The 12895-nt window shown below is 36.2% G+C and overlaps 2 pseudogenes; both read left to right on the forward strand.

Annotated features, from left to right (window-relative positions):
* The first annotated feature begins 3149 nt into the window (after positions 1-3149).
* Positions 3150-3249, forward strand: LOC138837911 (U6 spliceosomal RNA; annotated as a pseudogene).
* Positions 3250-8081: 4832 nt separating this feature from the next.
* On the forward strand, positions 8082-8708 carry LOC138837906 (protein lin-28 homolog A pseudogene; annotated as a pseudogene).
* The last annotated feature ends 4187 nt before the right edge of the window (positions 8709-12895 follow it).

The raw sequence follows: 12895 nt of genomic DNA on the forward strand, positions 1-12895 counted from the left end.
AGCTTGTTTGCTTTTCCAAAGACTGACCTTCATTAATGATTTAAAATTTTTAGAGGAAATATTCATACTCTCTAAAGATTGTTGTTTGGTTGTAATTTTTGTGTGTTTTTGTTTGTTGTTGTGTTTTTTAACTGAATTTCAAAAGGTTGTGCAAGTGTGTTACAATTAAATATGTCCATCTAATTGTCTAACGCTCCTGGATCAGAGTCACTCCTTCTATCAATCTGAACCAACCCTTTCTCCAAGATTCATTTCAGATTTACCGCTTCCTTTATTACATGTGTACATTGAGTATTCTAGCTTTACTTGCCCATTTTTCTATTTTTCATTCATTCTATTTCTTTACTATTGTTCCTCTCTGGTTTCAATTTCCTGATATTCATTCTGTTAAACTGCCTGTTAATTTTTGAAAGGTTTACATACATTCCGTGGAGTTTCAATCCCACATATACTTGAACTGATGTCAGCTTATATTTCCATAATTCATTCATCTGCAATAACAAATTTGCAAGACTGGAGATGTGAAGCACTTAGACATGATTTTATTCTCATTCATTTGGAAGATTAACCTTTAGTCAGCAAGAAAGTTTAAAAATGACTTAGAATGTATTCCTAACTACTAGTTTTTATAAATGGCTTTGTACAATATATGTGATTATTTTATTTTACATAGGATAATATTTTGTACTACCTATAAGTTTTGGAAAAAGAAGAAAACTAAAATTTACTAGTGTAGAGGAATATGATAATAAAAGAAGACATATTTTATGTTTGTCACATCTCTGATCAGTACCCATATGCAAGACTTAAAGTCATATTTCTTACTATGTTAGACAGATAGGGAAAACATAAAACAACACATGATAAGGCAACTCTTAGTGACTTTTTACAAGGTACGTTTTTATGTGATGAAATTTACTTTATTACCTATTATTTGGGTTTGAAATATGGGAGGCTGATCTATTTAACATATTTCTGGAAGGCACCTACTGAACAACACTAATTGTGGGGGTACTCTTTCTACACTTTAATGAATGAATTTGTTTGGTATTAGTGCTGGGTAAGTAAATCAACTCTATTGTAACTTGCTTCCTACACTTGAAAACCTTGTAATGTCACTATCATCTACTTGTCAAGTGTTATTTTGGCAAATGTGATTTTAAATAGTTTATTTGAAAATGAATATACTTTCAGGAGATTAAATGTAGGTTATCATTGGTTTGAGAATGACATTTTATACTACAGAACCTAGTTTTCTGAAGTACCAGTGTTTTGAAGCACTAAGGATCTTCTTAATGGTTTTCTAAATTATATTTGACCTCTAAATCAAGTTTTCCTAGCCTTGGTAGAACAATTATGGATCTATCATTCCAGAAACTATTTTTTGGCCAACTTTTGCTGCACTGAAATCTTTCATTAATCATTAGGAGAGGGGTATTAAAAATAATCTTGTTCATTTGTGATTTTGTTCACTCATATGGCCTGGTCATCTGTAAATTGAAAGTTTGAACTACAGTACTTTCTCTCTTATTTAGTGATCTCATCTTTCATTTCAAGTTTCATTGCATTTCACAGTTGATTACTGCTAATTCCTATAAGAAATTGGGGCCTTGAAATATATTATAGGACATGAGAAATTGAGATTAGTCTTCAATTACTTTCTGTTGGCATGTTGCATGGGCCTAGGTTAGAAGTCTTGCCCTTGTTATCTGATGATGCAGATAACTTGAACCTGTTATCCTAGGACCCGTGGGTCCTGCAGAAGAATAATAGCTTTTAGACATTATATCAGCAAAATTTGGGTATAATCAGTAAGAATGCTTCAGAAATATGGAGAAAAACCCTTTGGGACCAGCGAGTTAAAACAATAAACAGAGCATCAGAATAAAATCCCTTATACATTAGCGGAAAACAATACTGTTATTTTACCATGTGAATTCAGAAGACAACAAACACTTAGAAGGTATCACAAGTTTATACCGAAGACATTGCATTGATACTTTTTATATTCTAATTTATATTCTAAACCTAATTATTTATATTCCAATCTATTTATGAGAATAATTGTCAATATATTTGTCAAACTATCAATTCTAATAAGATTCACTGTGTGAAATTTAAAATCAGTACATATAAATATAAAATATATAAGTTTATATAATATAAAAATTGTTTTGCATTGTTCTGTTGTGGTTAGAGTATTAAAGGCAACTTTAGTATTATTCCATTATCTCTACCTCAGTTTTTGGTAGAGTTAGACTTAAAGCTTTACCATTTGTTGATTTACAGCCTAGAGGCAAGAGGAAACACTGTGATTAAAACATTACCAATTTAAGGCCTAATATTGAGGAGAAACGTATGGACTTCTCCAGGAGCTCTGGACATATTTGGTGATAGAAAGTCCGTAGTGTAAGTTCCTGCCTGGTTGGATGATAGACAGGAAAGGACAGTAGGTAATCATGCATATGAACAATTTTTTCACCTTCTTGGCTTTAGCTACTTTTGAAATGATAAGTATAGTAAACAATTATATTTTGATAAAATACCTTCTATTCTGAACAATTCTGACAGAACTGTTCATCTCTCTATGATCTCTTGTAACTAAGGTTAGTTTTGTTCCAGTAGACAATCTATGCTGTCAGGGTAAGATATTCTGATTGTTCTGTTCCTACATGGAAGAAGGGTAAAGGGTCAGCTAGACATTTGTGCCAGCAAGACCTCATTTGGGAAATTTTAAGTTGCACAAGTTAAGAAGTAGCTCTTAAGCAAGGCTTACTTTGAATCCATTAGCTCCACAAAGCTAACTCAGTTGTGATAAATAAATACTTGAAAAGCAATCACCTTTGGACTTAGCTGTAAAGGCTTCAAAGTATGATCAAATTTAAAATGAAGAAGACAAAATAGTCATTGACAAAAAATTGCAAATAAAATAAAATTAAATTGAATTAAAAATAAAATTAAAAATAAAATTGCAAATGTGAGCAATTTACCAAACAATGGGTTTTGTCCCATTATACAAAGAATTTTAGAGAAATAAGATCAATAGCATATTTAGGAACAATAAGGGTTCCTAGTTATAAATATTCAACCATGGATATATGCCTGTAGGAAGATTCCATCATTAAGTACTTAAATTTAGAGGATATCACATGTTTCAGCAGCAGGTCTACCCAAATTACAACAATACAGAGATTAACATGGCACTTGCAGAAGGATGATATGAAAATTTGTGAAGTATTCCATATTTTTCATTCTTCAAATGCAAGAAATGAAAAACAGTTATTAAAAAGTTGATTACAAAAACACAAGTGTAACAAGACCAGTAATTCATAGAATTAAAGGTTAGTTTGACATCAGTATATTAAATCTTCACCTGAGAAAGGCCTTTACATATCATAATCTTTACAAAACTTGAAATTAGTTAACATTGTCATTTTATCCCAAAGAAATAAAAAAATACAAGGACCTAGGAAAAAAGGAATCTTAAATTTTTCTATATGGAATGCATTCTGAAAGGACATATTAATGAACATATACATTATATAACAATGTAGAATTCAAATTATTATATGTAGGAGCGAATTAAATAGATTATGGACATTATACAAACATAGATATGCTTTTTTCAGAAAAATGCCACGAACATCTATAGTGTCTATACTATTCTTTTCAAAAGATGTTAAAATTATTTCTGATTTAAAAAAATCACAAACTGTCTTGAAATCATTATAGATGTATACAAACAACTCTTGAATACATTTTGACATCAAAGTCAGACAATTCACTTGGAAGAATACCATGGAATCCATGAATTTTTAAAGTAAGATATTGCTGTTGCTTTGTATTGTGAAAAAAATTGTAGGGACACAAAGGATGGACTGGCATTTTTGAAATTCAATACACTTAACCATATCATTACAACTTAGGAGAACAATATGTACAGTCTTCCACAACTTCAAAGAGGTAGTAATACTTACTTATCCTTTGAAAAATATCAAATGCAGTTTCTTCCAAGTTGTTCTTCAGACCTGGTTTCATATAATGGTTCCACAGAAGGAGATACAGCATATCGTTGTTATTTCTATTCCCAGCAGCGAGATGCAAGGGGGTCAAGAGACTTTTAGTTTGGGGACTGGTATCTGCATCATGATGAATTAAGAAAGAAGCCACTCTGGTATTATTCCACATATAATCACTGTGCAGGTGTGTCTAGCCATTCAGAATTATTGCATGAATATCTGCCTTAAGCTACCAATTCATGGACAATGTCTAAGTGTACACTCAAGGCTTCCCGATGAAGAGGGTTATACTCATCCTCATCCCTAGTATTCATCTGGGTGGCCTTTTTGGAAAGTAGTCTCCACACCATAGTAAGCTGAATAATTTCAGGATCCAAAAGATGAAATTTCCTTGGGTCCTACTCCATTTTTTTCTTGCAATTGATACTATTCCTCACTTTTTCATCTTACTTCCTGTCTTCATCAGAATTGCCTAACCAGAGACTTTGAGTGCCAGGGGGAATGAGATGTCCAAGTTTTTCCCCAATAGTTCACATTGGTTGAACTGGTCAGACAAATCTGGTGAATTTTCTGCATATATTTATTCACCATGATTTATTTATTTTATCTTTTTCCATTTTTACTACTCGAAATTATTCTAACTGGAGAGTAGGGAATTTAGAGAGAGCAGAGGAAAGATTTTCCTCAATATTCAAAGGTACAGACTGAAAATGAGGACCAGTGGTGTCTTCACGTGCAGCTTATTCTAGGAATGAGAAAATAGGAAACAATGCCTTCTATGTAAATGATTTGGGAAATACAATGTTATAGTGTGAGAGAACTCACTATTCAACATATGGGCTTAAAGAGCTTTCTAATAGCTTTCTAATGTTAGTATTTAACATTCGAAAAAATGTATAATGCAATAGTAAAATAGAAGTCCTTTGTATGACTACCTAAATTCTTGTTTTTTTTAAAGATATTTGTTGTCATCTAAAAATACGCCTATCTATTGTCTTCAGGTGATTTTGATGATTGAAGATGCTTAATGAGAAGTCAAAATGTATTAGTAGTCCTTTGCTATCAATTAAATTTCACTTTTTCTTCTTGGAGGATATAATGATCAAAGCAAGCAATCAGCAAGCAATCGTTCAGAATCATGCTTCCAGTGCAAGTGAATCACCAGTAAGTAATCCTCGATACCATTATCCACAAAGATTTGTCACAGATACAATCACCCTGCCCTCTCTAGCTGCTTTCCTAGCCTGGACCTATTCCTTCATTGTACAGGAAAAGTGTGATTCAATTGATTTCAGTCATATCTGTTAGTAGAATTATCAAGTATTTAGATTCTTTTTTTTTTAAATGAGCTGTGGGGCATGAACTCTGGGCCAGGGCACTATCCTTGAGCTCTTCAAATCAAGGCAAGCACTCTACCACTTGAGCCACAAAACCACTTCTGGATGGTTCTGTTTATGTAGTGCTGATTTGGGAAATGGTAGAGCAGAAAGTGAAATGATGCAACCAAAAATATAAAAACAAAATAAATTAGGATAATTATGGAGCAATCATATTGTCTATGAGAACCATGAAAGAGAGAGAGGAAAATAGATCCAGATGTGCAATGACCTAGCTAGCCACAAAATCCATGCTTCTAATCAATTTACAGAGCAAACAATTTTTTTATTTTTTAAAAGAGATAGAAATAGAATATATGTATTTACTTGAAATTAGTAAATACATTTTTAGTAGCCTACATAAAGAGTCAGAGCTTTGACTAAATTACAGACAAGAATCTTAAACCTTGGGCTAGGATGGTGGCTCAGTGGTAGAGTGCTTGCCTTGCAGCTTACTGCAGTGCGGAGAATACTTTCCAAAAAGGCCACTCATATGAATAATAGGGATGAGGATGAGTAAACCCCTTTTCATTGGGAAGCCCAGAGTGGACACCTAGACATTGTCCATGAGTTGGTAGCTCAAGGCAGATATTCATGCAATAACTCTGAATGGCTGGACACCCATTCACAGTGCTTATATGTGGAATATATTGCAACAGCACACACACACACACACACACACACACATCATCATCATCATCATCATCATCATCATCAAATTTCTTCGTAAGTATTTTTTGCGTATGGTCTTAAGAATAAATTTACATTATTAACTTGAATTTCTGACAGGACAATATCATCACTGTACATCTTGGTTGTATGCTCTCAGTTTTAAATTACTATTTAAGTATGTGCATTAGATAAGTATAGAGAAAAGTAGGAGCCACTCCGGTGGCTCAGGTCTTTAATCCTAGCTAATCAAAAAGATGAAAACTGATGATTGTGCTTTGAAACCAGACCAAGAAAAAAAAGTCCATTAGATTCTGATTTGAAAGTAACCACAAAAGTTTGAAATGGAGCTGTAGGATAAGCATTAAATTGCTAGCCTTGAGAAAACTAAAACAAAAAAAAACACATTCTGGAACAGAGTCAGGCCCTGAGTTCAAGCTCTAGTATAAGCACCAAACTAATGAATTAATTAATTAATTAAAAATAAATTAAGTGGTCGCATGTGGAGAGGCAGGTAAAATGTAACAATCGTGGACACTGGATTATGTATTATTTTGTAATAAGGCAAGTTATCATTTTTCCTAATCACTAATATTTTATTTGAACTTTTTTGTACAGTAAATCCTGAATTTGGCATGCATGTATATGTGTTTATAAATGTGCACACATGTGTGTGTATATGCGTGAGTGTGTGCATTTGCAATGTTGCTTGCCAATGTGGACAGAGTGAGGCTGAAAAGAACTGTGTTGAAATATAGTTATTTATAAGTGTTCCATCCTGTTATTTCAGTGGAACCACCCTTCTGTACATTTTATTTGTCAAATAATAACATCATCATAATCAAAGCATTTACACCATTAAGTTAGATAAAAGAGATCACTTTCAGTTAAAAGAGATCACTTTCAGTTCTTAGTATATATTAGGCAATAAGATACACATATAATTAGGTAGTGAGCTATTGATGTAAGATGACTGTCAGTACAAAATATGTATTTGACCTCTTAAATTGGATATACTTTTAAGATATACTCATGGAGTGCTTTTGACCTACTCGACCAAACAAGTATTACTCGCTGGTTATTCCTGTGAAACTCAAGGTGGATAAACTCTTTCCAGATTTCTGTTGAAAATAATTTTCTTTGTAAGATCATATCTATTCACACTAAGATAATAAACCCCGTATTTTTTAGGTTTGAATATCCCATCATATTGACTGAAAATCAGTATTGTGGATATGTTTGTTAGATATACATTGCAAAAACAAACAAAAAGCATGTGTCACCTCCAGATTGTGGATGCATTTGAAGTTGTTTTGTACATACAAATGTTTCTTCATTAATTGTTTTTTTGTGGGAGTAACTATCACAACTTTAACAAATAAGGCTTTTTGGGTATCTTTTCCAATATAAATAACATCCCAGAGCAAGTCTTGCAATTTCTGAAACCCCTTTGAATATTTCAATGTTATTTCAGTTCATTGACTATACAGCTAAAAACATTTCTGAAATAAACATTGTTAAAATCTGAAAATGTTAATGGATATATATAGGCTTTTTATTCATCATTTTATGAAAAGCCAGTTTTTATGAAACTAAAAGATATAGAATAAAAGAATGGAAGTGAATTGGGTGAGCTAATTATTAGTATAACTTTTTCTATTAGCACAATCCTTTGAACGTACATGATGAAGTTAAATTATGTGCTTTTTGACACTATGTTTCAGTTATTTTTAGAATCTTTGTAGTTATAAGAGTTTATTTGTAGTATAAATAAATGTCTTTGAAAATGATTAGGATTAATCTTGTGTTTTGTGTCCTACTCCCCAAAAAAAAAGAGTTATTTTCAAGTGTTAATAGTTTATAATTGAATCTTCAGTATCATAAGAAATTTTGAAAAATGGATTGTGCGGGGAAGATGTAGCGACCTCTTCTGCCAACCTGCCCTTTGCCTCCGCACTTCTCTGGGGCCAGCAGCAGCCCGATCAGGGGCCAGGGGCTGCAGGCTCAGACAACGGACATGGGCTTGGCGTCCAACCAGCAGTTGGGAGGTGGCTGCGCCAAGGCAGCGGAGAAGGCACCCGAGGAGGCGCAGGAGGATGCCGCTCAGGTGGCTGAGGAGCCTCAGCTGTTGCACAGGGCTGGCATCTGTAAGTAGTTCAATGTGCTCAGAGGGTTTGGCTTCCTATCCATGACAGCCTGCATAAGGGTAGCGCTCGACCCCCTGGTGGACGTCTTTGTGCACCAGAATAAGCTGCACATGGAGGGCTTCCAGAGCCTGAAGGAGGGAGAGGCTGTGGAGTTTACCTTTAAGAAGCCTGCCAAAGGCCTAGAATCCATCCAAGTCACTGGGCCCAGTGGGGTGTTCTGTATTGGGAGTAAGAGGTGGCCAAAGGGGAAGAACATGCAGAAGAGCAGATCCAAAGGAGACAGGTGCTACAACTGTGGTGGTCTAGACCATAATGGCAAGGAATGCAAGCTGCCACCACAGCCCAAGAAGTGCCACTTCTGCCAAAGCATCAACCACATGGTGGCCTCCTGTCCACTGAAGGCTCAGCAGGTCCCCAGTTCCCAGGGAAAGCCTGCCTACTTTAGGGAAGAAGAAGAGATCCACAGCCCTGCCCGGCTCCCTGAGGCCCAAAATTGAGCCCCCAGAGTCGGGGGGGACAACTCTAGCTAGCAGGAAGTTTCAAGGAGCAGGCATCAATCGGCAAAGTGGAGAAAGTTGGAATATGGATTGGGTTGGCGAGTAGCTGTCTCTTCCATACGTCTCAAGCCAGGATGTCCCAGCATCATCCCATCTTCTCTTTTGATGAGGGGAAGGGGTGATGCATAGTAATCCCATCATGATCTATCCCAATTCAAGTGAGGGGCTTTGGGGGAACCACTTGTGAAACCTGCGTACTTTATATGATAATCTTCACCTGAACTACATGCTTCCCCTCCCTCCCCTCCAGCCTCCAGCTTCTAAAAGTGACCCAGATTGGCAAGTTGTTCCTTTAAAGAAGGATGTGTCCAATTTCTCTTGCCAGAGTGTGAAACAATTAAGCACCAGACCAGCAGATCCAAGGGCTCAAATCCCCAAGGTGTAGTACCCCGGGTAGGAGGACCTGTCAGGAGCAAGGCAGGGTTGTTTTGTTTTGTTTTGTTTTTTTGTCTCTCCACCACCTCCTCCCCTCCACATCTTGTTTCCTCATCACCCTATCTTGAGCTGTAGTGCTGGGAGAGCTGGTCCAGGCATTGGGTTGTGATGACAGGCAACATGGGTGACTAGGGAATGGCTGCAAACCTGCTGCTCTGAGCTTCTCCCTGCTCCCGCCCCCATTTCTGGGCCAATGTGATTGTAATTTATTTGTATTTATTTATTTGTATTTTTATTTATTTGTTCCCTTGGATTACTGCACCTTGGGTCCCTGCTTTCTCCAGGATGCCAAACCTGCAATATCTGTGTGAATGACGTATCTTGTGCATTTTAACTTTTTTTTCTTATTATAAATATTCTGGTTTTGTATTTTTATATATTTTAATCTTAAGGCCCTCATTCCTGCACTGTGTTCTCAGGTACATGAGCAATCTCAGAGATAAATGGCCAACAGCTCCAGGTCGGCATAGCAGGAAGACTTTGTTGTTTTTATCACCATGGAGAGCAATCATTTGGAGTGCATAGCCTATTGAACGACTTCATTTTTGCCAATTAGAGCTGGCTTTTTTGCCATAGGGTCCTCTTGAAACCCCCTCAACACTTGGAAATGTTTCATGGGAGACTAGGTTTTTAATTAGGTTGCCCCATGACTTGTTCTCCTTCTGCTGGAAGAATGGAAATTAGTCTAAACAGGTAACGGTGGTTCAGACAAGGTAGAAGACGACCAAAGAGGAAGCCACGGTTAGTAATGATTGTCTAATCCTATGGCTCTGCGACTTGTTTTCTTTCCATATACTATATCTATCCTTTACTAGGTTAGGTTGGGATTACTGTGCAAATAACTGTATATGTATTTTTTTCCTCTAAGGAATGGGAATTGATATGTTTGGATTTTAAGACCACAGATTTGTGTCCACCTTCTACTAGCCATGCAGGGATGGATCTATAAAAAGCAAGGACCAAATCCTCAGTCTCGGCTTCCAGGGAAACCCATAAGTGTAAGCCTCTCTCTGGAGCCCGTGTCCTGCCCTGCTGCATAATTGTTCATAGTGTTGTGTTAGCTAAAGGAGAAAAAGGAGGTTTCGTTTACAAGCTGTGAGATCACCACAAACCTACCTCATGTGTTAAAATGGGACAAATGCAATAGAATGCATTGGATGATGTGTGTCTGATCCTAGTTTCTTGTCTTCCCACAAATGCTGCCCCCTCAAGTTAATTGTATTTGTCTAGGCTCTGTAGGACTTTACTGAGTTTCTGAGTTGGTCATTTGCTAGATGGCCTAGTTTGTGTAAATAATAATATGTGGGTCTTTTCTCCATGTTCCTTTTGGGGTTTTATTGTTTACAAACTTCTTTTAGAGTTGAGAAAAACAGCCAAAGCATCTTTGACAGAAGGTTCTGCACTAGACAAAAGGATCTGAAGCTAAGTTGGGGGAACTTCTAAAGTGAGGATCTTGAACCAGTTTTTCTTTTGTTCCCTCACTTCCCCTATTTCCCATTTTGGACTAGATCTTCGTTGGTAAAAATAATAATAAGTCCCTATCCTCTACCCTTTTCTCCCTCAAAAGAAAACCTACATGTCCATACACAGATGACTCTTGGAATGTCTCTTCAACTTTTATGTGACTTATGCAAAATTCTGAAGATGCTAGTGCTCCAACCTCTCCACCCCCCCACACACACACCTTGTTCCCAACCTGAGTCCATGTTTTTTTAAACGTAATTCTCATCAAATATGACATTTGTGACCAAACCTGCTTGTTCTGTAATACTAGAGAAAATCAATTGGGCTTTCCATGTAGAAAGTGGGGTCAGCAGACCAGGAAAGGTAATATGAATGTATGTTAAAGTCACTCAGGAACTTGTACACAGGTGCAAGAAAAGTTATGTCAAAGTGGCCACAGATTGTTTAATGGGAGACGAATGTAATGCCGTGTTTACTGCTAGAAACCAAAGCTTTGTGAGAGAACTTGAATTTATGGGGAGGGAGGCTGGAAAAGTGTGTACCTGTCTGTCCTTTCTCTGATCCCCAGACTAAAGCTTCCTTGGGCTTTTATGATACCAGTACTGCGGTGTTTTATTTCATGATTGATTTGTGCTGTACCCGAGTACTTCCTTTCCCCTTTTCTAATCATTTTTTTAAACACATAATGACTCTTCCCTTACCTTTCTTTTCCTGGGAAAATACAATGAAGAAATAAGTAAATGAATACTTAAAAAAAGAAATTTTGAAACAATGTAGTAGTATTGATGTCTTTTTTAGGGGGTGGAGTCTGGTTGTGGGGCCTGAACTCTGGGCCTGGGCGCTGTCCCACAGCTCTTCAGCTCAAGTCTAGAGCTCTTCCACTTGGGCCACAGCGTCACTTCCGGCTTTTTTCTTTTTGCTTATGTGGTGATGAGGAATCGAACCCAGTGCCCCATGCATGCATGGCAAGCACTCTACCACTGAGCCACCTTCCAGCTCTTTATGTCTTTTTAAACCAATTGTATTCAGAAGTTCAAGAACTATAATCTACCTCCAAAAATCTATTTAATTTACACCTTTGTAAGTAGAGTATTTCCATCACCCAAATGCACACCCATGCACATTTGCAAAGTAACTCTGTTTTGTCTGAAGTACCAATAAACATTATCACTAAAGTAGAAAGCATTGGAACGTAGGTTCATTCTATCTCTCTCATAGATTTTTCTCCACTCAAATACTCAAGTGTTACAATTGTTCTAATTATTTAAAATCATAGTTTTTGTCTTTCATTTCCTGCAGGTTCTTGAGTACTGAATTAATTAGTGTTTTCTTGGGTTGTTTTGTTTCATTTGAATCTCTGTGTTGAGTTGTTCCTCACATTTCCTTTTGTTTCTTTCCCTCAAGTTCTTACCTAAAGTGCTGAGAAACCAATTCTTCTTTCTCAAGATAGTCAGGGTGAACATTATTTATTCCAAAGCAATTTCAGTAACATTTAAACACCTTCATATCTATGAATGGTAAACACATGCTAAGTGCTGAGAAGGGTGTTTTTATTTTCATGGCAGCCTTTGGCATACACAGGCAGATCATGAAATATATGAATAAAATAAAACTACAGATGCATGCCTGGAGGAGAAAAAGCTATTATTAATTGTTTGACAGAGGTTTCTCTTCTAGGGAAAGAAAAATATTGCTTGGTGCAGGATTTCACAAAATCATATTGCTAGGAGGAACCTAAACTATCATCTAATACTACAGACTTAATACCACTTGAGCCACCGCACCACTACTGGCTTTTTAGTGGTTTATTAGATATAAGAGTCTCATGGAATTTCCTTCCCCGGCTGGCTTTAAACCGTTATCCTCAGATCTTAGACTCCTGAGTAGCTAGGTTTACAGGTGTGACCTACCTCAATCCTTATACAAAAATTTAAGATAAAAATGATTATCAATCTAAATGTGAGATGTAAAAACCTATAAGACATAAACGTAAAAATTTATGACATTGTATCAGTAAAGGTGTCTAAATGGAAAGCACTAGTGGCTAAAGAAAAGCAAGAATATATTGGATTATATCAAGTGATAGCCTTTCATATTTCAAAGGACACTATAACCGAAGTGAAAGCATATCAAACAGATAGAGGGAATATATTTGTTAATGCTACAAGGTAAATTCTACAATGATTCTGAATGTTAAGTATTTTTATATCTTCTAATTCTATATAATT

Source organism: Dipodomys merriami, unplaced genomic scaffold (genome assembly GCF_024711535.1).
Source record: "Dipodomys merriami isolate MVZ:Mamm:240054 unplaced genomic scaffold, mDipMer1.0.p SCAF_279, whole genome shotgun sequence".
NCBI classification, from domain to species: Eukaryota; Metazoa; Chordata; class Mammalia; order Rodentia; family Heteromyidae; genus Dipodomys; species Dipodomys merriami.